The sequence below is a fragment of the Patagioenas fasciata genome, chromosome 25 (genome assembly GCF_037038585.1).
Source record: "Patagioenas fasciata isolate bPatFas1 chromosome 25, bPatFas1.hap1, whole genome shotgun sequence".
In the NCBI taxonomy this organism is placed as follows: Eukaryota; Metazoa; Chordata; class Aves; order Columbiformes; family Columbidae; genus Patagioenas; species Patagioenas fasciata.
Window position 1 is genome coordinate 8,111,898 of NC_092544.1, and position 26,431 is coordinate 8,138,328.

Consider the following 26,431-nt stretch of genomic DNA (forward strand, 5'->3'; position numbering starts at 1 on the left):
TGTGTGCTTGTGGGAGAGCCTGTGTCTTTCCTGGAAGCGTTTGGGAGTTTTGCTCAGACGCGTGTTTCCTCAAGTTCAAGAATCAAGATCTAGGATACCTGCAGACAGGTGCCTGTTTGTGTGGAGACAGTCTGTTTGAAACTGTGTTCCTCAGCGCCCGCTCTTTCTCCCCGTCGCTCCACACGCCTGGGAGTCCCTTTCTTTCTCTCCACAAGCACGTGTGTTGACTTCGTCGCACATGTGCATCTGCACAAGCGTTGAGCTCAGCAGAGCGTGTCTCTTGACACTTGATGTGCGTTGGCTGTGTTTGCCTGCTCCAGTGAAGAGAGAAACGGGAAATCATCTTGGTAGAGGCAACAAAGCAAAAGCGAGGCAGGATTGACATCTGCTCAACAGAGACGGACTCCCTGCGCTGACACAGTTCACAGTTACACGAGAAGCAATCTGAGCGGTCCGTCGACCGGAGACGTGTTTCCCAAGAGGTCGTTTAGCGAGTGAACAGCAGTGTGCGCGACTTTCAGGAGTGTGCCTGGAAAGTGCCAGAATCACCAGGAGCATCTGTGCAAAAGCTGCTGCCTCTGTGACCGCATTGAGGCACGTTCGCGTGTCTGCGAGTATATAGACGGCTCTTTCGCGTTCACTCCGAGGGAAACGGTCCGCTATTGCTTCTGTGCGCACAGACGCGATTCCCTTGTCTCTTGCGAACACAGGGAACTCTGTGCATCCAAATCTACAGGCTAAGGACGCGTCTGCATATGTTTTGGTGAACAATCGAGTGTGCGTGTTCTGACAGCTGCCTCTATGCAGACGTCTCCACAGAGCCACTTCTGAATGCCCCGCAGCCCAGGACTGAATGGATACACTAACAAGTGCACCGGTGTGAGCAACCACATATGCAGAAGGACGTCTTTCATCTCACAGAAGCGCGAACGTCTTGGCGTTCAAGCACATGGCAGAAACAAGGTGTGAACAGATGAGCTGCTGCTATTTTCTCCGTTCGGCATGCTTCGTTGTAGCTCTCTTGCCGGTCGCCGGCTTAGCGGCTTGCTTTGCGCGACTAGCTCTGGGGAGAGAAGGAGATAGCGCCGGAAACCTCGCCTTTTGCCTTCTTCGGCGCTGGAACCTGGTTGCTGCGCCTTCTCTTTGTCCATGTGCACACACACGATTCCTCAGCGAAAACCATGCAGAAACCTTTCCACGAGCACCCGGGGATGTGCACCCAGCACCACGTGCACGCACACGCAGCTAGAGAAAAGCACCTACCTTTTCACACACTGATGCCTAAGCAAACGCGTGGCCACACACACGCACACATCCGCAAGCGCGCCTACTCCCATCTATTGAGGGAAAGACGGACGAGCAACGTCCTGACAGGCTTGAGGGGAAAAACGTCCGTTGACGGTTGGCGTACTGCACGCCCGCCTACGGGGCTGCAGGGGAATCCACATTTGGAAGGTACCTGAAGATGTGTGCCTGTTCTTGGAGCTCCGCTAGTAGGGTAGCAAAGACACTCGTAGGCAGTACTGAATGCTGCTCCGTGCTACTTCTCCTCCGCTGGCAAATGCTTCACAGTCGCCCGAGGAAAGACGTTTAACAATCGATCTCCAAGAGGAACGAAACACATGATGCCATAAGGCGAAAGAATAGCAGGGCATCTCTTCACAGGCTTGTCCCTGATCTATAGCTGAGGGCAAACACTTGTGTGCTTGTGGGAGAGCCTGTGTCTTTCCTGGAAGCGTTTGGGAGTTTTGCTCAGACGCGTGTTTCCTCAAGTTCAAGAATCAAGATCTAGGATACCTGCAGACAGGTGCCTGTTTGTGTGGAGACAGTCTGTTTGAAACTGTGTTCCTCAGCGCCCGCTCTTTCTCCCCGTCGCTCCACACGCCTGGGAGTCCCTTTCTTTCTCTCCACAAGCACGTGTGTTGACTTCGTCGCACATGTGCATCTGCACAAGCGTTGAGCTCAGCAGAGCGTGTCTCTTGACACTTGATGTGCGTTGGCTGTGTCTGCCTGCTCCAGTGAAGAGAGAAACGGGAAATCATCTTGGTAGAGGCAACAAAGCAAAAGCGAGGCAGGATTGACATCTGCTCAACAGAGACGGATTCCCTGCGCTGACACAGTTCACAGTTACACGAGAAGCAATCTGAGCGGTCCGTCGACCGGAGACGTGTTTCCCAAGAGGTCATTTAGCGAGTGAACAGCAGTGTGCGCGACTTTCAGGAGTGTGCCTGGAAAGTGCCAGAATCACCAGGAGCATCTGTGCAAAAGCTGCTGCCTCTGTGACCGCATTGAGGCACGTTCGCGTGTCTGCGAGTATATAGACGGCTCTTTCGCGTTCACTCCGAGGGAAACGGTCCGCTATTGCTTCTGTGCGCACAGACGCGATTCCCTTGTCTCTTGCGAACACAGGGAACTCTGTGCATCCAAATCTACAGGCTAAGGACGCGTCTGCATATGTTTTGGTGAACAATCGAGTGTGCGTGTTCTGACAGCTGCCTCTATGCAGACGTCTCCACAGAGCCACTTCTGAATGCCCCGCAGCCCAGGACTGAATGGATACACTAACAAGTGCACCGGTGTGAGCAACCACATATGCAGAAGGACGTCTTTCATCTCACAGAAGCGCGAACGTCTTGGCGTTCAAGCACATGGCAGAAACAAGGTGTGAACAGATGAGCTGCTGCTATTTTCTCCGTTCGGCATGCTTCGTTGTAGCTCTCTTGCCGGTCGCCGGCTTAGCGGCTTGCTTTGCGCGACTAGCTCTGGGGAGAGAAGGAGATAGCGCCGGAAACCTCGCCTTTTGCCTTCTTCGGCGCTGGAACCTGGTTGCTGCGCCTTCTCTTTGTCCATGTGCACACACACGATTCCTCAGCGAAAACCATGCAGAAACCTTTCCACGAGCACCCGGGGATGTGCACCCAGCACCACGTGCACGCACACGCAGCTAGAGAAAAGCACCTACCTTTTCACACACTGAAGCCTAAGCAAACGCGTGGCCACACACACGCACACATCCGCAAGCGCGCCTACTCCCATCTATTGAGGGAAAGACGGACGAGCAACGTCCTGACAGGCTTGAGGGGAAAAACGTCCGTTGACGGTTGGCGTACTGCACGCCCGCCTACGGGGCTGCAGGGGAATCCACATTTGGAAGGTACCTGAAGATGTGTGCCTGTTCTTGGAGCTCCGCTAGTAGGGTAGCAAAGACACTCGTAGGCAGTACTGAATGCTGCTCCGTGCTACTTCTCCTCCGCTGGCAAATGCTTCACAGTCGCCCGAGGAAAGACGTTTAACAATCGATCTCCAAGAGGAACGAAACACATGATGCCATAAGGCGAAAGAATAGCAGGGCATCTCTTCACAGGCTTGTCCCTGATCTATAGCTGAGGGCAAACACTTGTGTGCTTGTGGGAGAGCCTGTGTCTTTCCTGGAAGCGTTTGGGAGTTTTGCTCAGACGCGTGTTTCCTCAAGTTCAAGAATCAAGATCTAGGATACCTGCAGACAGGTGCCTGTTTGTGTGGAGACAGTCTGTTTGAAACTGTGTTCCTCAGCGCCCGCTCTTTCTCCCCGTCGCTCCACACGCCTGGGAGTCCCTTTCTTTCTCTCCACAAGCACGTGTGTTGACTTCGTCGCACATGTGCATCTGCACAAGCGTTGAGCTCAGCAGAGCGTGTCTCTTGACACTTGATGTGCGTTGGCTGTGTCTGCGTGCTCCAGTGAAGAGAGAAACGGGAAATCATCTTGGTAGAGGCAACAAAGCAAAAGCGAGGCAGGATTGACATCTGCTCAACAGAGACGGATTCCCTGCGCTGACACAGTTCACAGTTACACGAGAAGCAATCTGAGCGGTCCGTCGACCGGAGACGTGTTTCCCAAGAGGTCGTTTAGCGAGTGAACAGCAGTGTGCGCGACTTTCAGGAGTGTGCCTGGAAAGTGCCAGAATCACCAGGAGCATCTGTGCAAAAGCTGCTGCCTCTGTGACCGCATTGAGGCACGTTCGCGTGTCTGCGAGTATATAGACGGCTCTTTCACGTTCACTCCGAGGGAAACGGTCCGCTATTGCTTCTGTGCGCACAGACGCGATTCCCTTGTCTCTTGCGAACACAGGGAACTCTGTGCATCCAAATCTACAGGCTAAGGACGCGTCTGCATATGTTTTGGTGAACAATCGAGTGTGCGTGTTCTGACAGCTGCCTCTATGCAGACGTCTCCACAGAGCCACTTCTGAATGCCCCGCAGCCCAGGACTGAATGGATACACTAACAAGTGCACCGGTGTGAGCAACCACATATGCAGAAGGACGTCTTTCATCTCACAGAAGCGCGAACGTCTTGGCGTTCAAGCACATGGCAGAAACAAGGTGTGAACAGATGAGCTGCTGCTATTTTCTCCGTTCGGCATGCTTCGTTGTAGCTCTCTTGCCGGTCGCCGGCTTAGCGGCTTGCTTTGCGCGACTAGCTCTGGGGAGAGAAGGAGATAGCGCCGGAAACCTCGCCTTTTGCCTTCTTCGGCGCTGGAACCTGGTTGCTGCGCCTTCTCTTTGTCCATGTGCACACACACGATTCCTCAGCGAAAACCATGCAGAAACCTTTCCACGAGCACCCGGGGATGTGCACCCAGCACCACGTGCACGCACAGGCAGCTAGAGAAAAGCACCTACCTTTTCACACACTGATGCCTAAGCAAACGCGTGGCCACACACACGCACACATCCGCAAGCGCGCCTACTCCCATCTATTGAGGGAAAGACGGACGAGCAACGTCCTGACAGGCTTGAGGGGAAAAACGTCCGTTGACGGTTGGCGTACTGCACGCCCGCCTACGGGGCTGCAGGGGAATCCACATTTGGAAGGTACCTGAAGATGTGTGCCTGTTCTTGGAGCTCCGCTAGTAGGGTAGCAAAGACACTCGTAGGCAGTACTGAATGCTGCTCCGTGCTACTTCTCCTCCGCTGGCAAATGCTTCACAGTCGCCCGAGGAAAGACCTTTAACAATCGATCTCCAAGAGGAACGAAACACATGATGCCATAAGGCGAAAGAATAGCAGGGCATCTCTTCACAGGCTTGTCCCTGATCTATAGCTGAGGGCAAACACTTGTGTGCTTGTGGGAGAGCCTGTGTCTTTCCTGGAAGCGTTTGGGAGTTTTGCTCAGACGCGTGTTTCCTCAAGTTCAAGAATCAAGATCTAGGATACCTGCAGACAGGTGCCTGTTTGTGTGGAGACAGTCTGTTTGAAACTGTGTTCCTCAGCGCCCGCTCTTTCTCCCCGTCGCTCCACACGCCTGGGAGTCCCTTTCTTTCTCTCCACAAGCACGTGTGTTGACTTCGTCGCACATGTGCATCTGCACAAGCGTTGAGCTCAGCAGAGCGTGTCTCTTGACACTTGATGTGCGTTGGCTGTGTCTGCCTGCTCCAGTGAAGAGAGAAACGGGAAATCATCTTGGTAGAGGCAACAAAGCAAAAGCGAGGCAGGATTGACATCTGCTCAACAGAGACGGATTCCCTGCGCTGACACAGTTCACAGTTACACGAGAAGCAATCTGAGCGGTCCGTCGACCGGAGACGTGTTTCCCAAGAGGTCGTTTAGCGAGTGAACAGCAGTGTGCGCGACTTTCAGGAGTGTGCCTGGAAAGTGCCAGAATCACCAGGAGCATCTGTGCAAAAGCTGCTGCCTCTGTGACCGCATTGAGGCACGTTCGCGTGTCTGCGAGTATATAGACGGCTCTTTCGCGTTCACTCCGAGGGAAACGGTCCGCTATTGCTTCTGTGCGCACAGACGCGATTCCCTTGTCTCTTGCGAACACAGGGAACTCTGTGCATCCAAATCTACAGGCTAAGGACGCGTCTGCATATGTTTTGGTGAACAATCGAGTGTGCGTGTTCTGACAGCTGCCTCTATGCAGACGTCTCCACAGAGCCACTTCTGAATGCCCCGCAGCCCAGGACTGAATGGATACACTAACAAGTGCACCGGTGTGAGCAACCACATATGCAGAAGGACGTCTTTCATCTCACAGAAGCGCGAACGTCTTGGCGTTCAAGCACATGGCAGAAACAAGGTGTGAACAGATGAGCTGCTGCTATTTTCTCCGTTCGGCATGCTTCGTTGTAGCTCTCTTGCCGGTCGCCGGCTTAGCGGCTTGCTTTGCGCGACTAGCTCTGGGGAGAGAAGGAGATAGCGCCGGAAACCTCGCCTTTTGCCTTCTTCGGCGCTGGAACCTGGTTGCTGCGCCTTCTCTTTGTCCATGTGCACACACACGATTCCTCAGCGAAAACCATGCAGAAACCTTTCCACGAGCACCCGGGGATGTGCACCCAGCACCACGTGCACGCACACGCAGCTAGAGAAAAGCACCTACCTTTTCACACACTGAAGCCTAAGCAAACGCGTGGCCACACACACGCACACATCCGCAAGCGCGCCTACTCCCATCTATTGAGGGAAAGACGGACGAGCAACGTCCTGACAGGCTTGAGGGGAAAAACGTCCGTTGACGGTTGGCGTACTGCACGCCCGCCTACGGGGCTGCAGGGGAATCCACATTTGGAAGGTACCTGAAGATGTGTGCCTGTTCTTGGAGCTCCGCTAGTAGGGTAGCAAAGACACTCGTAGGCAGTACTGAATGCTGCTCCGTGCTACTTCTCCTCCGCTGGCAAATGCTTCACAGTCGCCCGAGGAAAGACGTTTAACAATCGATCTCCAAGAGGAACGAAACACATGATGCCATAAGGCGAAAGAATAGCAGGGCATCTCTTCACAGGCTTGTCCCTGATCTATAGCTGAGGGCAAACACTTGTGTGCTTGTGGGAGAGCCTGTGTCTTTCCTGGAAGCGTTTGGGAGTTTTGCTCAGACGCGTGTTTCCTCAAGTTCAAGAATCAAGATCTAGGATACCTGCAGACAGGTGCCTGTTTGTGTGGAGACAGTCTGTTTGAAACTGTGTTCCTCAGCGCCCGCTCTTTCTCCCCGTCGCTCCACACGCCTGGGAGTCCCTTTCTTTCTCTCCACAAGCACGTGTGTTGACTTCGTCGCACATGTGCATCTGCACAAGCGTTGAGCTCAGCAGAGCGTGTCTCTTGACACTTGATGTGCGTTGGCTGTGTCTGCCTGCTCCAGTGAAGAGAGAAACGGGAAATCATCTTGGTAGAGGCAACAAAGCAAAAGCGAGGCAGGATTGACATCTGCTCAACAGAGACGGATTCCCTGCGCTGACACAGTTCACAGTTACACGAGAAGCAATCTGAGCGGTCCGTCGACCGGAGACGTGTTTCCCAAGAGGTCGTTTAGCGAGTGAACAGCAGTGTGCGCGACTTTCAGGAGTGTGCCTGGAAAGTGCCAGAATCACCAGGAGCATCTGTGCAAAAGCTGCTGCCTCTGTGACCGCATTGAGGCACGTTCGCGTGTCTGCGAGTATATAGACGGCTCTTTCACGTTCACTCCGAGGGAAACGGTCCGCTATTGCTTCTGTGCGCACAGACGCGATTCCCTTGTCTCTTGCGAACACAGGGAACTCTGTGCATCCAAATCTACAGGCTAAGGACGCGTCTGCATATGTTTTGGTGAACAATCGAGTGTGCGTGTTCTGACAGCTGCCTCTATGCAGACGTCTCCACAGAGCCACTTCTGAATGCCCCGCAGCCCAGGACTGAATGGATACACTAACAAGTGCACCGGTGTGAGCAACCACATATGCAGAAGGACGTCTTTCATCTCACAGAAGCGCGAACGTCTTGGCGTTCAAGCACATGGCAGAAACAAGGTGTGAACAGATGAGCTGCTGCTATTTTCTCCGTTCGGCATGCTTCGTTGTAGCTCTCTTGCCGGTCGCCGGCTTAGCGGCTTGCTTTGCGCGACTAGCTCTGAGGAGAGAAGGAGATAGCGCCGGAAACCTCGCCTTTTGCCTTCTTCGGCGCTGGAACCTGGTTGCTGCGCCTTCTCTTTGTCCATGTGCACACACACGATTCCTCAGCGAAAACCATGCAGAAACCTTTCCACGAGCACCCGGGGATGTGCACCCAGCACCACGTGCACGCACAGGCAGCTAGAGAAAAGCACCTACCTTTTCACACACTGATGCCTAAGCAAACGCGTGGCCACACACACGCACACATCCGCAAGCGCGCCTACTCCCATCTATTGAGGGAAAGACGGACGAGCAACGTCCTGACAGGCTTGAGGGGAAAAACGTCCGTTGACGGTTGGCGTACTGCACGCCCGCCTACGGGGCTGCAGGGGAATCCACATTTGGAAGGTACCTGAAGATGTGTGCCTGTTCTTGGAGCTCCGCTAGTAGGGTAGCAAAGACACTCGTAGGCAGTACTGAATGCTGCTCCGTGCTACTTCTCCTCCGCTGGCAAATGCTTCACAGTCGCCCTAGGAAAGACGTTTAACAATCGATCTCCAAGAGGAACGAAACACATGATGCCATAAGGCGAAAGAATAGCAGGGCATCTCTTCACAGGCTTGTCCCTGATCTATAGCTGAGGGCAAACACTTGTGTGCTTGTGGGAGAGCCTGTGTCTTTCCTGGAAGCGTTTGGGAGTTTTGCTCAGACGCGTGTTTCCTCAAGTTCAAGAATCAAGATCTAGGATACCTGCAGACAGGTGCCTGTTTGTGTGGAGACAGTCTGTTTGAAACTGTGTTCCTCAGCGCCCGCTCTTTCTCCCCGTCGCTCCACACGCCTGGGAGTCCCTTTCTTTCTCTCCACAAGCACGTGTGTTGACTTCGTCGCACATGTGCATCTGCACAAGCGTTGAGCTCAGCAGAGCGTGTCTCTTGACACTTGATGTGCGTTGGCTGTGTCTGCCTGCTCCAGTGAAGAGAGAAACGGGAAATCATCTTGGTAGAGGCAACAAAGCAAAAGCGAGGCAGGATTGACATCTGCTCAACAGAGACGGATTCCCTGCGCTGACACAGTTCACAGTTACACGAGAAGCAATCTGAGCGGTCCGTCGACCGGAGACGTGTTTCCCAAGAGGTCGTTTAGCGAGTGAACAGCAGTGTGCGCGACTTTCAGGAGTGTGCCTGGAAAGTGCCAGAATCACCAGGAGCATCTGTGCAAAAGCTGCTGCCTCTGTGACCGCATTGAGGCACGTTCGCGTGTCTGCGAGTATATAGACGGCTCTTTCGCGTTCACTCCGAGGGAAACGGTCCGCTATTGCTTCTGTGCGCACAGACGCGATTCCCTTGTCTCTTGCGAACACAGGGAACTCTGTGCATCCAAATCTACAGGCTAAGGACGCGTCTGCATATGTTTTGGTGAACAATCGAGTGTGCGTGTTCTGACAGCTGCCTCTATGCAGACGTCTCCACAGAGCCACTTCTGAATGCCCCGCAGCCCAGGACTGAATGGATACACTAACAAGTGCACCGGTGTGAGCAACCACATATGCAGAAGGACGTCTTTCATCTCACAGAAGCGCGAACGTCTTGGCGTTCAAGCACATGGCAGAAACAAGGTGTGAACAGATGAGCTGCTGCTATTTTCTCCGTTCGGCATGCTTCGTTGTAGCTCTCTTGCCGGTCGCCGGCTTAGCGGCTTGCTTTGCGCGACTAGCTCTGGGGAGAGAAGGAGATAGCGCCGGAAACCTCGCCTTTTGCCTTCTTCGGCGCTGGAACCTGGTTGCTGCGCCTTCTCTTTGTCCATGTGCACACACACGATTCCTCAGCGAAAACCATGCAGAAACCTTTCCACGAGCACCCAGGGATGTGCACCCAGCACCACGTGCACGCACACGCAGCTAGAGAAAAGCACCTACCTTTTCACACACTGATGCCTAAGCAAACGCGTGGCCACACACACGCACACATCCGCAAGCGCGCCTACTCCCATCTATTGAGGGAAAGACGGACGAGCAACTTCCTGACAGGCTTGAGGGGAAAAACGTCCGTTGACGGTTGGCGTACTGCACGCCCGCCTACGGGGCTGCAGGGGAATCCACATTTGGAAGGTACCTGAAGATGTGTGCCTGTTCTTGGAGCTCCGCTAGTAGGGTAGCAAAGACACTCGTAGGCAGTACTGAATGCTGCTCCGTGCTACTTCTCCTCCGCTGGCAAATGCTTCACAGTCGCCCTAGGAAAGACGTTTAACAATCGATCTCCAAGAGGAACGAAACACATGATGCCATAAGGCGAAAGAATAGCAGGGCATCTCTTCACAGGCTTGTCCCTGATCTATAGCTGAGGGCAAACACTTGTGTGCTTGTGGGAGAGCCTGTGTCTTTCCTGGAAGCGTTTGGGAGTTTTGCTCAGACGCGTGTTTCCTCAAGTTCAAGAATCAAGATCTAGGATACCTGCAGACAGGTGCCTGTTTGTGTGGAGACAGTCTGTTTGAAACTGTGTTCCTCAGCGCCCGCTCTTTCTCCCCGTCGCTCCACACGCCTGGGAGTCCCTTTCTTTCTCTCCACAAGCACGTGTGTTGACTTCGTCGCACATGTGCATCTGCACAAGCGTTGAGCTCAGCAGAGCGTGTCTCTTGACACTTGATGTGCGTTGGCTGTGTCTGCCTGCTCCAGTGAAGAGAGAAACGGGAAATCATCTTGGTAGAGGCAACAAAGCAAAAGCGAGGCAGGATTGACATCTGCTCAACAGAGACGGATTCCCTGCGCTGACACAGTTCACAGTTACACGAGAAGCAATCTGAGCGGTCCGTCGACCGGAGACGTGTTTCCCAAGAGGTCGTTTAGCGAGTGAACAGCAGTGTGCGCGACTTTCAGGAGTGTGCCTGGAAAGTGCCAGAATCACCAGGAGCATCTGTGCAAAAGCTGCTGCCTCTGTGACCGCATTGAGGCACGTTCGCGTGTCTGCGAGTATATAGACGGCTCTTTCGCGTTCACTCCGAGGGAAACGGTCCGCTATTGCTTCTGTGCGCACAGACGCGATTCCCTTGTCTCTTGCGAACACAGGGAACTCTGTGCATCCAAATCTACAGGCTAAGGACGCGTCTGCATATGTTTTGGTGAACAATCGAGTGTGCGTGTTCTGACAGCTGCCTCTATGCAGACGTCTCCACAGAGCCACTTCTGAATGCCCCGCAGCCCAGGACTGAATGGATACACTAACAAGTGCACCGGTGTGAGCAACCACATATGCAGAAGGACGTCTTTCATCTCACAGAAGCGCGAACGTCTTGGCGTTCAAGCACATGGCAGAAACAAGGTGTGAACAGATGAGCTGCTGCTATTTTCTCCGTTCGGCATGCTTCGTTGTAGCTCTCTTGCCGGTCGCCGGCTTAGCGGCTTGCTTTGCGCGACTAGCTCTGGGGAGAGAAGGAGATAGCGCCGGAAACCTCGCCTTTTGCCTTCTTCGGCGCTGGAACCTGGTTGCTGCGCCTTCTCTTTGTCCATGTGCACACACACGATTCCTCAGCGAAAACCATGCAGAAACCTTTCCACGAGCACCCAGGGATGTGCACCCAGCACCACGTGCACGCACACGCAGCTAGAGAAAAGCACCTACCTTTTCACACACTGATGCCTAAGCAAACGCGTGGCCACACACACGCACACATCCGCAAGCGCGCCTACTCCCATCTATTGAGGGAAAGACGGACGAGCTCTTTGGTTGCTCTTCACAGGCTTGTCCCTGATCTATAGCTGAGGGCAAACACTTGTGTGCTTGTGGGAGAGCCTGTGTCTTTCCTGGAAGCGTTTGGGAGTTTTGCTCAGACGCGTGTTTCCTCAAGTTCAAGAATCAAGATCTAGGATACCTGCAGACAGGTGCCTGTTTGTGTGGAGACAGTCTGTTTGAAACTGTGTTCCTCAGCGCCCGCTCTTTCTCCCCGTCGCTCCACACGCCTGGGAGTCCCTTTCTTTCTCTCCACAAGCACGTGTGTTGACTTCGTCGCACATGTGCATCTGCACAAGCGTTGAGCTCAGCAGAGCGTGTCTCTTGACACTTGATGTGCGTTGGCTGTGTCTGCCTGCTCCAGTGAAGAGAGAAACGGGAAATCATCTTGGTAGAGGCAACAAAGCAAAAGCGAGGCAGGATTGACATCTGCTCAACAGAGACGGATTCCCTGCGCTGACACAGTTCACAGTTACACGAGAAGCAATCTGAGCGGTCCGTCGACCGGAGACGTGTTTCCCAAGAGGTCGTTTAGCGAGTGAACAGCAGTGTGCGCGACTTTCAGGAGTGTGCCTGGAAAGTGCCAGAATCACCAGGAGCATCTGTGCAAAAGCTGCTGCCTCTGTGACCGCATTGAGGCACGTTCGCGTGTCTGCGAGTATATAGACGGCTCTTTCGCGTTCACTCCGAGGGAAACGGTCCGCTATTGCTTCTGTGCGCACAGACGCGATTCCCTTGTCTCTTGCGAACACAGGGAACTCTGTGCATCCAAATCTACAGGCTAAGGACGCGTCTGCATATGTTTTGGTGAACAATCGAGTGTGCGTGTTCTGACAGCTGCCTCTATGCAGACGTCTCCACAGAGCCACTTCTGAATGCCCCGCAGCCCAGGACTGAATGGATACACTAACAAGTGCACCGGTGTGAGCAACCACATATGCAGAAGGACGTCTTTCATCTCACAGAAGCGCGAACGTCTTGGCGTTCAAGCACATGGCAGAAACAAGGTGTGAACAGATGAGCTGCTGCTATTTTCTCCGTTCGGCATGCTTCGTTGTAGCTCTCTTGCCGGTCGCCGGCTTAGCGGCTTGCTTTGCGCGACTAGCTCTGGGGAGAGAAGGAGATAGCGCCGGAAACCTCGCCTTTTGCCTTCTTCGGCGCTGGAACCTGGTTGCTGCGCCTTCTCTTTGTCCATGTGCACACACACGATTCCTCAGCGAAAACCATGCAGAAACCTTTCCACGAGCACCCAGGGATGTGCACCCAGCACCACGTGCACGCACACGCAGCTAGAGAAAAGCACCTACCTTTTCACACACTGATGCCTAAGCAAACGCGTGGCCACACACACGCACACATCCGCAAGCGCGCCTACTCCCATCTATTGAGGGAAAGACGGACGAGCTCTTTGGTTGCTCTTCACAGGCTTGTCCCTGATCTATAGCTGAGGGCAAACACTTGTGTGCTTGTGGGAGAGCCTGTGTCTTTCCTGGAAGCGTTTGGGAGTTTTGCTCAGACGCGTGTTTCCTCAAGTTCAAGAATCAAGATCTAGGATACCTGCAGACAGGTGCCTGTTTGTGTGGAGACAGTCTGTTTGAAACTGTGTTCCTCAGCGCCCGCTCTTTCTCCCCGTCGCTCCACACGCCTGGGAGTCCCTTTCTTTCTCTCCACAAGCACGTGTGTTGACTTCGTCGCACATGTGCATCTGCACAAGCGTTGAGCTCAGCAGAGCGTGTCTCTTGACACTTGATGTGCGTTGGCTGTGTCTGCCTGCTCCAGTGAAGAGAGAAACGGGAAATCATCTTGGTAGAGGCAACAAAGCAAAAGCGAGGCAGGATTGACATCTGCTCAACAGAGACGGATTCCCTGCGCTGACACAGTTCACAGTTACACGAGAAGCAATCTGAGCGGTCCGTCGACCGGAGACGTGTTTCCCAAGAGGTCGTTTAGCGAGTGAACAGCAGTGTGCGCGACTTTCAGGAGTGTGCCTGGAAAGTGCCAGAATCACCAGGAGCATCTGTGCAAAAGCTGCTGCCTCTGTGACCGCATTGAGGCACGTTCGCGTGTCTGCGAGTATATAGACGGCTCTTTCGCGTTCACTCCGAGGGAAACGGTCCGCTATTGCTTCTGTGCGCACAGACGCGATTCCCTTGTCTCTTGCGAACACAGGGAACTCTGTGCATCCAAATCTACAGGCTAAGGACGCGTCTGCATATGTTTTGGTGAACAATCGAGTGTGCGTGTTCTGACAGCTGCCTCTATGCAGACGTCTCCACAGAGCCACTTCTGAATGCCCCGCAGCCCAGGACTGAATGGATACACTAACAAGTGCACCGGTGTGAGCAACCACATATGCAGAAGGACGTCTTTCATCTCACAGAAGCGCGAACGTCTTGGCGTTCAAGCACATGGCAGAAACAAGGTGTGAACAGATGAGCTGCTGCTATTTTCTCCGTTCGGCATGCTTCGTTGTAGCTCTCTTGCCGGTCGCCGGCTTAGCGGCTTGCTTTGCGCGACTAGCTCTGGGGAGAGAAGGAGATAGCGCCGGAAACCTCGCCTTTTGCCTTCTTCGGCGCTGGAACCTGGTTGCTGCGCCTTCTCTTTGTCCATGTGCACACACACGATTCCTCAGCGAAAACCATGCAGAAACCTTTCCACGAGCACCCAGGGATGTGCACCCAGCACCACGTGCACGCACACGCAGCTAGAGAAAAGCACCTACCTTTTCACACACTGATGCCTAAGCAAACGCGTGGCCACACACACGCACACATCCGCAAGCGCGCCTACTCCCATCTATTGAGGGAAAGACGGACGAGCTCTTTGGTTGCTCTTCACAGGCTTGTCCCTGATCTATAGCTGAGGGCAAACACTTGTGTGCTTGTGGGAGAGCCTGTGTCTTTCCTGGAAGCGTTTGGGAGTTTTGCTCAGACGCGTGTTTCCTCAAGTTCAAGAATCAAGATGTAGGATACCTGCAGACAGGTGCCTGTTTGTGTGGAGACAGTCTGTTTGAAACTGTGTTCCTCAGCGCCCGCTCTTTCTCCCCGTCGCTCCACACGCCTGGGAGTCCCTTTCTTTCTCTCCACAAGCACGTGTGTTGACTTCGTCGCACATGTGCATCTGCACAAGCGTTGAGCTCAGCAGAGCGTGTCTCTTGACACTTGATGTGCGTTGGCTGTGTCTGCGTGCTCCAGTGAAGAGAGAAACGGGAAATCATCTTGGTAGAGGCAACAAAGCAAAAGCGAGGCAGGATTGACATCTGCTCAACAGAGACGGATTCCCTGCGCTGACACAGTTCACAGTTACACGAGAAGCAATCTGAGCGGTCCGTCGACCGGAGACGTGTTTCCCAAGAGGTCGTTTAGCGAGTGAACAGCAGTGTGCGCGACTTTCAGGAGTGTGCCTGGAAAGTGCCAGAATCACCAGGAGCATCTGTGCAAAAGCTGCTGCCTCTGTGACCGCATTGAGGCACGTTCGCGTGTCTGCGAGTATATAGACGGCTCTTTCGCGTTCACTCCGAGGGAAACGGTCCGCTATTGCTTCTGTGCGCACAGACGCGATTCCCTTGTCTCTTGCGAACACAGGGAACTCTGTGCATCCAAATCTACAGGCTAAGGACGCGTCTGCATATGTTTTGGTGAACAATCGAGTGTGCGTGTTCTGACAGCTGCCTCTATGCAGACGTCTCCACAGAGCCACTTCTGAATGCCCCGCAGCCCAGGACTGAATGGATACACTAACAAGTGCACCGGTGTGAGCAACCACATATGCAGAAGGACGTCTTTCATCTCACAGAAGCGCGAACGTCTTGGCGTTCAAGCACATGGCAGAAACAAGGTGTGAACAGATGAGCTGCTGCTATTTTCTCCGTTCGGCATGCTTCGTTGTAGCTCTCTTGCCGGTCGCCGGCTTAGCGGCTTGCTTTGCGCGACTAGCTCTGGGGAGAGAAGGAGATAGCGCCGGAAACCTCGCCTTTTGCCTTCTTCGGCGCTGGAACCTGGTTGCTGCGCCTTCTCTTTGTCCATGTGCACACACACGATTCCTCAGCGAAAACCATGCAGAAACCTTTCCACGAGCACCCAGGGATGTGCACCCAGCACCACGTGCACGCACACGCAGCTAGAGAAAAGCACCTACCTTTTCACACACTGATGCCTAAGCAAACGCGTGGCCACACACACGCACACATCCGCAAGCGCGCCTACTCCCATCTATTGAGGGAAAGACGGACGAGCTCTTTGGTTGCTCTTCACAGGCTTGTCCCTGATCTATAGCTGAGGGCAAACACTTGTGTGCTTGTGGGAGAGCCTGTGTCTTTCCTGGAAGCGTTTAGGAGTTTTGCTCAGACGCGTGTTTCCTCAAGTTCAAGAATCAAGATCTAGGATACCTGCAGACAGGTGCCTGTTTGTGTGGAGACAGTCTGTTTGAAACTGTGTTCCTCAGCGCCCGCTCTTTCTCCCCGTCGCTCCACACGCCTGGGAGTCCCTTTCTTTCTCTCCACAAGCACGTGTGTTGACTTCGTCGCACATGTGCATCTGCACAAGCGTTGAGCTCAGCAGAGCGTGTCTCTTGACACTTGATGTGCGTTGGCTGTGTCTGCGTGCTCCAGTGAAGAGAGAAACGGGAAATCATCTTGGTAGAGGCAACAAAGCAAAAGCGAGGCAGGATTGACATCTGCTCAACAGAGACGGATTCCCTGCGCTGACACAGTTCACAGTTACACGAGAAGCAATCTGAGCGGTCCGTCGACCGGAGACGTGTTTCCCAAGAGGTCGTTTAGCGAGTGAACAGCAGTGTGCGCGACTTTCAGGAGTGTGCCTGGAAAGTGCCAGAATCACCAGGAGCATCTGTGCAAAAGCTGCTGCCTCTGTGACCGCATTGAGGCACGTTCGCGTGTCTGCGAGTATATAGACGGCTCTTTCGCGTTCACTCCGAGGGAAACGGTCCGCTATTGCTTCTGTGCGCACAGACGCGATTCCCTTGTCTCTTGCGAACACAGGGAACTCTGTGCATCCAAATCTACAGGCTAAGGACGCGTCTGCATATGTTTTGGTGAACAATCGAGTGTGCGTGTTCTGACAGCTGCCTCTATGCAGACGTCTCCACAGAGCCACTTCTGAATGCCCCGCAGCCCAGGACTGAATGGATACACTAACAAGTGCACCGGTGTGAGCAACCACATATGCAGAAGGACGTCTTTCATCTCACAGAAGCGCGAACGTCTTGGCGTTCAAGCACATGGCAGAAACAAGGTGTGAACAGATGAGCTGCTGCTATTTTCTCCGTTCGGCATGCTTCGTTGTAGCTCTCTTGCCGGTCGCCGGCTTAGCGGCTTGCTTTGCGCGACTAGCTCTGGGGAGAGAAGGAGATAGCGCCGGAAACCTCGCCTTTTGCCTTCTTCGGCGCTGGAACCTGGTTGCTGCGCCTTCTCTTTGTCCATGTGCACACACACGATTCCTCAGCAAAAACCATGCAGAAACCTTTCCACGAGCACCCAGGGATGTGCACCCAGCACCACGTGCACGCACACGCAGCTAGAGAAAAGCACCTACCTTTTCACACACTGAAGCCTAAGCAAACGCGTGGCCACACACACGCACACATCCGCAAGCGCGCCTACTCCCATCTATTGAGGGAAAGACGGACGAGCAACGTCCTGACAGGCTTGAGGGGAAAAACGTCCGTTGACGGTTGGCGTACTGCACGCCCGCCTACGGGGCTGCAGGGGAATCCACATTTGGAAGGTACCTGAAGATGTGTGCCTGTTCTTGGAGCTCCGCTAGTAGGGTAGCAAAGACACTCGTAGGCAGTACTGAATGCTGCTCCGTGCTACTTCTCCTCCGCTGGCAAATGCTTCACAGTCGCCCTAGGAAAGACGTTTAACAATCGATCTCCAAGAGGAACGAAACACATGATGCCATAAGGCGAAAGAATAGCAGGGCATCTCTTCACAGGCTTGTCCCTGATCTATAGCTGAGGGCAAACACTTGTGTGCTTGTGGGAGAGCCTGTGTCTTTCCTGGAAGCGTTTGGGAGTTTTGCTCAGACGCGTGTTTCCTCAAGTTCAAGAATCAAGATGTAGGATACCTGCAGACAGGTGCCTGTTTGTGTGGAGACAGTCTGTTTGAAACTGTGTTCCTCAGCGCCCGCTCTTTCTCCCCGTCGCTCCACACGCCTGGGAGTCCCTTTCTTTCTCTCCACAAGCACGTGTGTTGACTTCGTCGCACATGTGCATCTGCACAAGCGTTGAGCTCAGCAGAGCGTGTCTCTTGACACTTGATGTGCGTTGGCTGTGTCTGCCTGCTCCAGTGAAGAGAGAAACGGGAAATCATCTTGGTAGAGGCAACAAAGCAAAAGCGAGGCAGGATTGACATCTGCTCAACAGAGACGGATTCCCTGCGCTGACACAGTTCACAGTTACACGAGAAGCAATCTGAGCGGTCCGTCGACCGGAGACGTGTTTCCCAAGAGGTCGTTTAGCGAGTGAACAGCAGTGTGCGCGACTTTCAGGAGTGTGCCTGGAAAGTGCCAGAATCACCAGGAGCATCTGTGCAAAAGCTGCTGCCTCTGTGACCGCATTGAGGCACGTTCGCGTGTCTGCGAGTATATAGACGGCTCTTTCGCGTTCACTCCGAGGGAAACGGTCCGCTATTGCTTCTGTGCGCACAGACGCGATTCCCTTGTCTCTTGCGAACACAGGGAACTCTGTGCATCCAAATCTACAGGCTAAGGACGCGTCTGCATATGTTTTGGTGAACAATCGAGTGTGCGTGTTCTGACAGCTGCCTCTATGCAGACGTCTCCACAGAGCCACTTCTGAATGCCCCGCAGCCCAGGACTGAATGGATACACTAACAAGTGCACCGGTGTGAGCAACCACATATGCAGAAGGACGTCTTTCATCTCACAGAAGCGCGAACGTCTTGGCGTTCAAGCACATGGCAGAAACAAGGTGTGAACAGATGAGCTGCTGCTATTTTCTCCGTTCGGCATGCTTCGTTGTAGCTCTCTTGCCGGTCGCCGGCTTAGCGGCTTGCTTTGCGCGACTAGCTCTGGGGAGAGAAGGAGATAGCGCCGGAAACCTCGCCTTTTGCCTTCTTCGGCGCTGGAACCTGGTTGCTGCGCCTTCTCTTTGTCCATGTGCACACACACGATTCCTCAGCGAAAACCATGCAGAAACCTTTCCACGAGCACCCAGGGATGTGCACCCAGCACCACGTGCACGCACACGCAGCTAGAGAAAAGCACCTACCTTTTCACACACTGAAGCCTAAGCAAACGCGTGGCCACACACACGCACACATCCGCAAGCGCGCCTACTCCCATCTATTGAGGGAAAGACGGACGAGCAACGTCCTGACAGGCTTGAGGGGAAAAACGTCCGTTGACGGTTGGCGTACTGCACGCCCGCCTACGGGGCTGCAGGGGAATCCACATTTGGAAGGTACCTGAAGATGTGTGCCTGTTCTTGGAGCTCCGCTAGTAGGGTAGCAAAGACACTCGTAGGCAGTACTGAATGCTGCTCCGTGCTACTTCTCCTCCGCTGGCAAATGCTTCACAGTCGCCCGAGGAAAGACGTTTAACAATCGATCTCCAAGAGGAACGAAACACATGATGCCATAAGGCGAAAGAATAGCAGGGCATCTCTTCACAGGCTTGTCCCTGATCTATAGCTGAGGGCAAACACTTGTGTGCTTGTGGGAGAGCCTGTGTCTTTCCTGGAAGCGTTTGGGAGTTTTGCTCAGACGCGTGTTTCCTCAAGTTCAAGAATCAAGATGTAGGATACCTGCAGACAGGTGCCTGTTTGTGTGGAGACAGTCTGTTTGAAACTGTGTTCCTCAGCGCCCGCTCTTTCTCCCCGTCGCTCCACACGCCTGGGAGTCCCTTTCTTTCTCTCCACAAGCACGTGTGTTGACTTCGTCGCACATGTGCATCTGCACAAGCGTTGAGCTCAGCAGAGCGTGTCTCTTGACACTTGATGTGCGTTGGCTGTGTCTGCCTGCTCCAGTGAAGAGAGAAACGGGAAATCATCTTGGTAGAGGCAACAAAGCAAAAGCGAGGCAGGATTGACATCTGCTCAACAGAGACGGATTCCCTGCGCTGACACAGTTCACAGTTACACGAGAAGCAATCTGAGCGGTCCGTCGACCGGAGACGTGTTTCCCAAGAGGTCGTTTAGCGAGTGAACAGCAGTGTGCGCGACTTTCAGGAGTGTGCCTGGAAAGTGCCAGAATCACCAGGAGCATCTGTGCAAAAGCTGCTGCCTCTGTGACCGCATTGAGGCACGTTCGCGTGTCTGCGAGTATATAGACGGCTCTTTCGCGTTCACTCCGAGGGAAACGGTCCGCTATTGCTTCTGTGCGCACAGACGCGATTCCCTTGTCTCTTGCGAACACAGGGAACTCTGTGCATCCAAATCTACAGGCTAAGGACGCGTCTGCATATGTTTTGGTGAACAATCGAGTGTGCGTGTTCTGACAGCTGCCTCTATGCAGACGTCTCCACAGAGCCACTTCTGAATGCCCCGCAGCCCAGGACTGAATGGATACACTAACAAGTGCACCGGTGTGAGCAACCACATATGCAGAAGGACGTCTTTCATCTCACAGAAGCGCGAACGTCTTGGCGTTCAAGCACATGGCAGAAACAAGGTGTGAACAGATGAGCTGCTGCTATTTTCTCCGTTCGGCATGCTTCGTTGTAGCTCTCTTGCCGGTCGCCGGCTTAGCGGCTTGCTTTGCGCGACTAGCTCTGGGGAGAGAAGGAGATAGCGCCGGAAACCTCGCCTTTTGCCTTCTTCGGCGCTGGAACCTGGTTGCTGCGCCTTCTCTTTGTCCATGTGCACACACACGATTCCTCAGCGAAAACCATGCAGAAACCTTTCCACGAGCACCCAGGGATGTGCACCCAGCACCACGTGCACGCACACGCAGCTAGAGAAAAGCACCTACCTTTTCACACACTGAAGCCTAAGCAAACGCGTGGCCACACACACGCACACATCCGCAAGCGCGCCTACTCCCATCTATTGAGGGAAAGACGGACGAGCAACGTCCTGACAGGCTTGAGGGGAAAAACGTCCGTTGACGGTTGGCGTACTGCACGCCCGCCTACGGGGCTGCAGGGGAATCCACATTTGGAAGGTACCTGAAGATGTGTGCCTGTTCTTGGAGCTCCGCTAGTAGGGTAGCAAAGACACTCGTAGGCAGTACTGAATGCTGCTCCGTGCTACTTCTCCTCCGCTGGCAAATGCTTCACAGTCGCCCGAGGAAAGACGTTTAACAATCGATCTCCAAGAGGAACGAAACACATGATGCCATAAGGCGAAAGAATAGCAGGGCATCTCTTCACAGGCTTGTCCCTGATCTATAGCTGAGGGCAAACACTTGTGTGCTTGTGGGAGAGCCTGTGTCTTTCCTGGAAGCGTTTGGGAGTTTTGCTCAGACGCGTGTTTCCTCAAGTTCAAGAATCAAGATGTAGGATACCTGCAGACAGGTGCCTGTTTGTGTGGAGACAGTCTGTTTGAAACTGTGTTCCTCAGCGCCCGCTCTTTCTCCCCGTCGCTCCACACGCCTGGGAGTCCCTTTCTTTCTCTCCACAAGCACGTGTGTTGACTTCGTCGCACATGTGCATCTGCACAAGCGTTGAGCTCAGCAGAGCGTGTCTCTTGACACTTGATGTGCGTTGGCTGTGTCTGCCTGCTCCAGTGAAGAGAGAAACGGGAAATCATCTTGGTAGAGGCAACAAAGCAAAAGCGAGGCAGGATTGACATCTGCTCAACAGAGACGGATTCCCTGCGCTGACACAGTTCACAGTTACACGAGAAGCAATCTGAGCGGTCCGTCGACCGGAGACGTGTTTCCCAAGAGGTCGTTTAGCGAGTGAACAGCAGTGTGCGCGACTTTCAGGAGTGTGCCTGGAAAGTGCCAGAATCACCAGGAGCATCTGTGCAAAAGCTGCTGCCTCTGTGACCGCATTGAGGCACGTTCGCGTGTCTGCGAGTATATAGACGGCTCTTTCGCGTTCACTCCGAGGGAAACGGTCCGCTATTGCTTCTGTGCGCACAGACGCGATTCCCTTGTCTCTTGCGAACACAGGGAACTCTGTGCATCCAAATCTACAGGCTAAGGACGCGTCTGCATATGTTTTGGTGAACAATCGAGTGTGCGTGTTCTGACAGCTGCCTCTATGCAGACGTCTCCACAGAGCCACTTCTGAATGCCCCGCAGCCCAGGACTGAATGGATACACTAACAAGTGCACCGGTGTGAGCAACCACATATGCAGAAGGACGTCTTTCATCTCACAGAAGCGCGAACGTCTTGGCGTTCAAGCACATGGCAGAAACAAGGTGTGAACAGATGAGCTGCTGCTATTTTCTCCGTTCGGCATGCTTCGTTGTAGCTCTCTTGCCGGTCGCCGGCTTAGCGGCTTGCTTTGCGCGACTAGCTCTGGGGAGAGAAGGAGATAGCGCCGGAAACCTCGCCTTTTGCCTTCTTCGGCGCTGGAACCTGGTTGCTGCGCCTTCTCTTTGTCCATGTGCACACACACGATTCCTCAGCGAAAACCATGCAGAAACCTTTCCACGAGCACCCAGGGATGTGCACCCAGCACCACGTGCACGCACACGCAGCTAGAGAAAAGCACCTACCTTTTCACACACTGATGCCTAAGCAAACGCGTGGCCACACACACGCACACATCCGCAAGCGCGCCTACTCCCATCTATTGAGGGAAAGACGGACGAGCTCTTTGGTTGCTCTTCACAGGCTTGTCCCTGATCTATAGCTGAGGGCAAACACTTGTGTGCTTGTGGGAGAGCCTGTGTCTTTCCTGGAAGCGTTTGGGAGTTTTGCTCAGACGCGTGTTTCCTCAAGTTCAAGAATCAAGATGTAGGATACCTGCAGACAGGTGCCTGTTTGTGTGGAGACAGTCTGTTTGAAACTGTGTTCCTCAGCGCCCGCTCTTTCTCCCCGTCGCTCCACACGCCTGGGAGTCCCTTTCTTTCTCTCCACAAGCACGTGTGTTGACTTCGTCGCACATGTGCATCTGCACAAGCGTTGAGCTCAGCAGAGCGTGTCTCTTGACACTTGATGTGCGTTGGCTGTGTCTGCCTGCTCCAGTGAAGAGAGAAACGGGAAATCATCTTGGTAGAGGCAACAAAGCAAAAGCGAGGCAGGATTGACATCTGCTCAACAGAGACGGATTCCCTGCGCTGACACAGTTCACAGTTACACGAGAAGCAATCTGAGCGGTCCGTCGACCGGAGACGTGTTTCCCAAGAGGTCGTTTAGCGAGTGAACAGCAGTGTGCGCGACTTTCAGGAGTGTGCCTGGAAAGTGCCAGAATCACCAGGAGCATCTGTGCAAAAGCTGCTGCCTCTGTGACCGCATTGAGGCACGTTCGCGTGTCTGCGAGTATATAGACGGCTCTTTCGCGTTCACTCCGAGGGAAACGGTCCGCTATTGCTTCTGTGCGCACAGACGCGATTCCCTTGTCTCTTGCGAACACAGGGAACTCTGTGCATCCAAATCTACAGGCTAAGGACGCGTCTGCATATGTTTTGGTGAACAATCGAGTGTGCGTGTTCTGACAGCTGCCTCTATGCAGACGTCTCCACAGAGCCACTTCTGAATGCCCCGCAGCCCAGGACTGAATGGATACACTAACAAGTGCACCGGTGTGAGCAACCACATATGCAGAAGGACGTCTTTCATCTCACAGAAGCGCGAACGTCTTGGCGTTCAAGCACATGGCAGAAACAAGGTGTGAACAGATGAGCTGCTGCTATTTTCTCCGTTCGGCATGCTTCGTTGTAGCTCTCTTGCCGGTCGCCGGCTTAGCGGCTTGCTTTGCGCGACTAGCTCTGGGGAGAGAAGGAGATAGCGCCGGAAACCTCGCCTTTTGCCTTCTTCGGCGCTGGAACCTGGTTGCTGCGCCTTCTCTTTGTCCATGTGCACACACACGATTCCTCAGCGAAAACCATGCAGAAACCTTTCCACGAGCACCCAGGGATGTGCACCCAGCACCACGTGCACGCACACGCAGCTAGAGAAAAGCACCTACCTTTTCACACACTGATGCCTAAGCAAACGCGTGGCCACACACACGCACACATCCGCAAGCGCGCCTACTCCCATCTATTGAGGGAAAGACGGACGAGCTCTTTGGTTGCTCTTCACAGGCTTGTCCCTGATCTATAGCTGAGGGCAAACACTTGTGTGCTTGTGGGAGAGCCTGTGTCTTTCCTGGAAGCGTTTGGGAGTTTTGCTCAGACGCGTGTTTCCTCAAGTTCAAGAATCAAGATCTAGGATACCTGCAGACAGGTGCCTGTTTGTGTGGAGACAGTCTGTTTGAAACTGTGTTCCTCAGCGCCCGCTCTTTCTCCCCGTCGCTCCACACGCCTGGGAGTCCCTTTCTTTCTCTCCACAAGCACGTGTGTTGACTTCGTCGCACATGTGCATCTGCACAAGCGTTGAGCTCAGCAGAGCGTGTCTCTTGACACTTGATGTGCGTTGGCTGTGTCTGCCTGCTCCAGTGAAGAGAGAAACGGGAAATCATCTTGGTAGAGGCAACAAAGCAAAAGCGAGGCAGGATTGACATCTGCTCAACAGAGACGGATTCCCTGCGCTGACACAGTTCACAGTTACACGAGAAGCAATCTGAGCGGTCCGTCGACCGGAGACGTGTTTCCCAAGAGGTCGTTTAGCGAGTGAACAGCAGTGTGCGCGACTTTCAGGAGTGTGCCTGGAAAGTGCCAGAATCACCAGGAGCATCTGTGCAAAAGCTGCTGCCTCTGTGACCGCATTGAGGCACGTTCGCGTGTCTGCGAGTATATAGACGGCTCTTTCGCGTTCACTCCGAGGGAAACGGTCCGCTATTGCTTCTGTGCGCACAGACGCGATTCCCTTGTCTCTTGCGAACACAGGGAACTCTGTGCATCCAAATCTACAGGCTAAGGACGCGTCTGCATATGTTTTGGTGAACAATCGAGTGTGCGTGTTCTGACAGCTGCCTCTATGCAGACGTCTCCACAGAGCCACTTCTGAATGCCCCGCAGCCCAGGACTGAATGGATACACTAACAAGTGCACCGGTGTGAGCAACCACATATGCAGAAGGACGTCTTTCATCTCACAGAAGCGCGAACGTCTTGGCGTTCAAGCACATGGCAGAAACAAGGTGTGAACAGATGAGCTGCTGCTATTTTCTCCGTTCGGCATGCTTCGTTGTAGCTCTCTTGCCGGTCGCCGGCTTAGCGGCTTGCTTTGCGCGACTAGCTCTGGGGAGAGAAGGAGATAGCGCCGGAAACCTCGCCTTTTGCCTTCTTCGGCGCTGGAACCTGGTTGCTGCGCCTTCTCTTTGTCCATGTGCACACACACGATTCCTCAGCGAAAACCATGCAGAAACCTTTCCACGAGCACCCAGGGATGTGCACCCAGCACCACGTGCACGCACACGCAGCTAGAGAAAAGCACCTACCTTTTCACACACTGATGCCTAAGCAAACGCGTGGCCACACACACGCACACATCCGCAAGCGCGCCTACTCCCATCTATTGAGGGAAAGACGGACGAGCTCTTTGGTTGCTCTTCACAGGCTTGTCCCTGATCTATAGCTGAGGGCAAACACTTGTGTGCTTGTGGGAGAGCCTGTGTCTTTCCTGGAAGCGTTTGGGAGTTTTGCTCAGACGCGTGTTTCCTCAAGTTCAAGAATCAAGATCTAGGATACCTGCAGACAGGTGCCTGTTTGTGTGGAGACAGTCTGTTTGAAACTGTGTTCCTCAGCGCCCGCTCTTTCTCCCCGTCGCTCCACACGCCTGGGAGTCCCTTTCTTTCTCTCCACAAGCACGTGTGTTGACTTCGTCGCACATGTGCATCTGCACAAGCGTTGAGCTCAGCAGAGCGTGTCTCTTGACACTTGATGTGCGTTGGCTGTGTCTGCCTGCTCCAGTGAAGAGAGAAACGGGAAATCATCTTGGTAGAGGCAACAAAGCAAAAGCGAGGCAGGATTGACATCTGCTCAACAGAGACGGATTCCCTGCGCTGACACAGTTCACAGTTACACGAGAAGCAATCTGAGCGGTCCGTCGACCGGAGACGTGTTTCCCAAGAGGTCGTTTAGCGAGTGAACAGCAGTGTGCGCGACTTTCAGGAGTGTGCCTGGAAAGTGCCAGAATCACCAGGAGCATCTGTGCAAAAGCTGCTGCCTCTGTGACCGCATTGAGGCACGTTCGCGTGTCTGCGAGTATATAGACGGCTCTTTCGCGTTCACTCCGAGGGAAACGGTCCGCTATTGCTTCTGTGCGCACAGACGCGATTCCCTTGTCTCTTGCGAACACAGGGAACTCTGTGCATCCAAATCTACAGGCTAAGGACGCGTCTGCATATGTTTTGGTGAACAATCGAGTGTGCGTGTTCTGACAGCTGCCTCTATGCAGACGTCTCCACAGAGCCACTTCTGAATGCCCCGCAGCCCAGGACTGAATGGATACACTAACAAGTGCACCGGTGTGAGCAACCACATATGCAGAAGGACGTCTTTCATCTCACAGAAGCGCGAACGTCTTGGCGTTCAAGCACATGGCAGAAACAAGGTGTGAACAGATGAGCTGCTGCTATTTTCTCCGTTCGGCATGCTTCGTTGTAGCTCTCTTGCCGGTCGCCGGCTTAGCGGCTTGCTTTGCGCGACTAGCTCTGGGGAGAGAAGGAGATAGCGCCGGAAACCTCGCCTTTTGCCTTCTTCGGCGCTGGAACCTGGTTGCTGCGCCTTCTCTTTGTCCATGTGCACACACACGATTCCTCAGCGAAAACCATGCAGAAACCTTTCCACGAGCACCCAGGGATGTGCACCCAGCACCACGTGCAC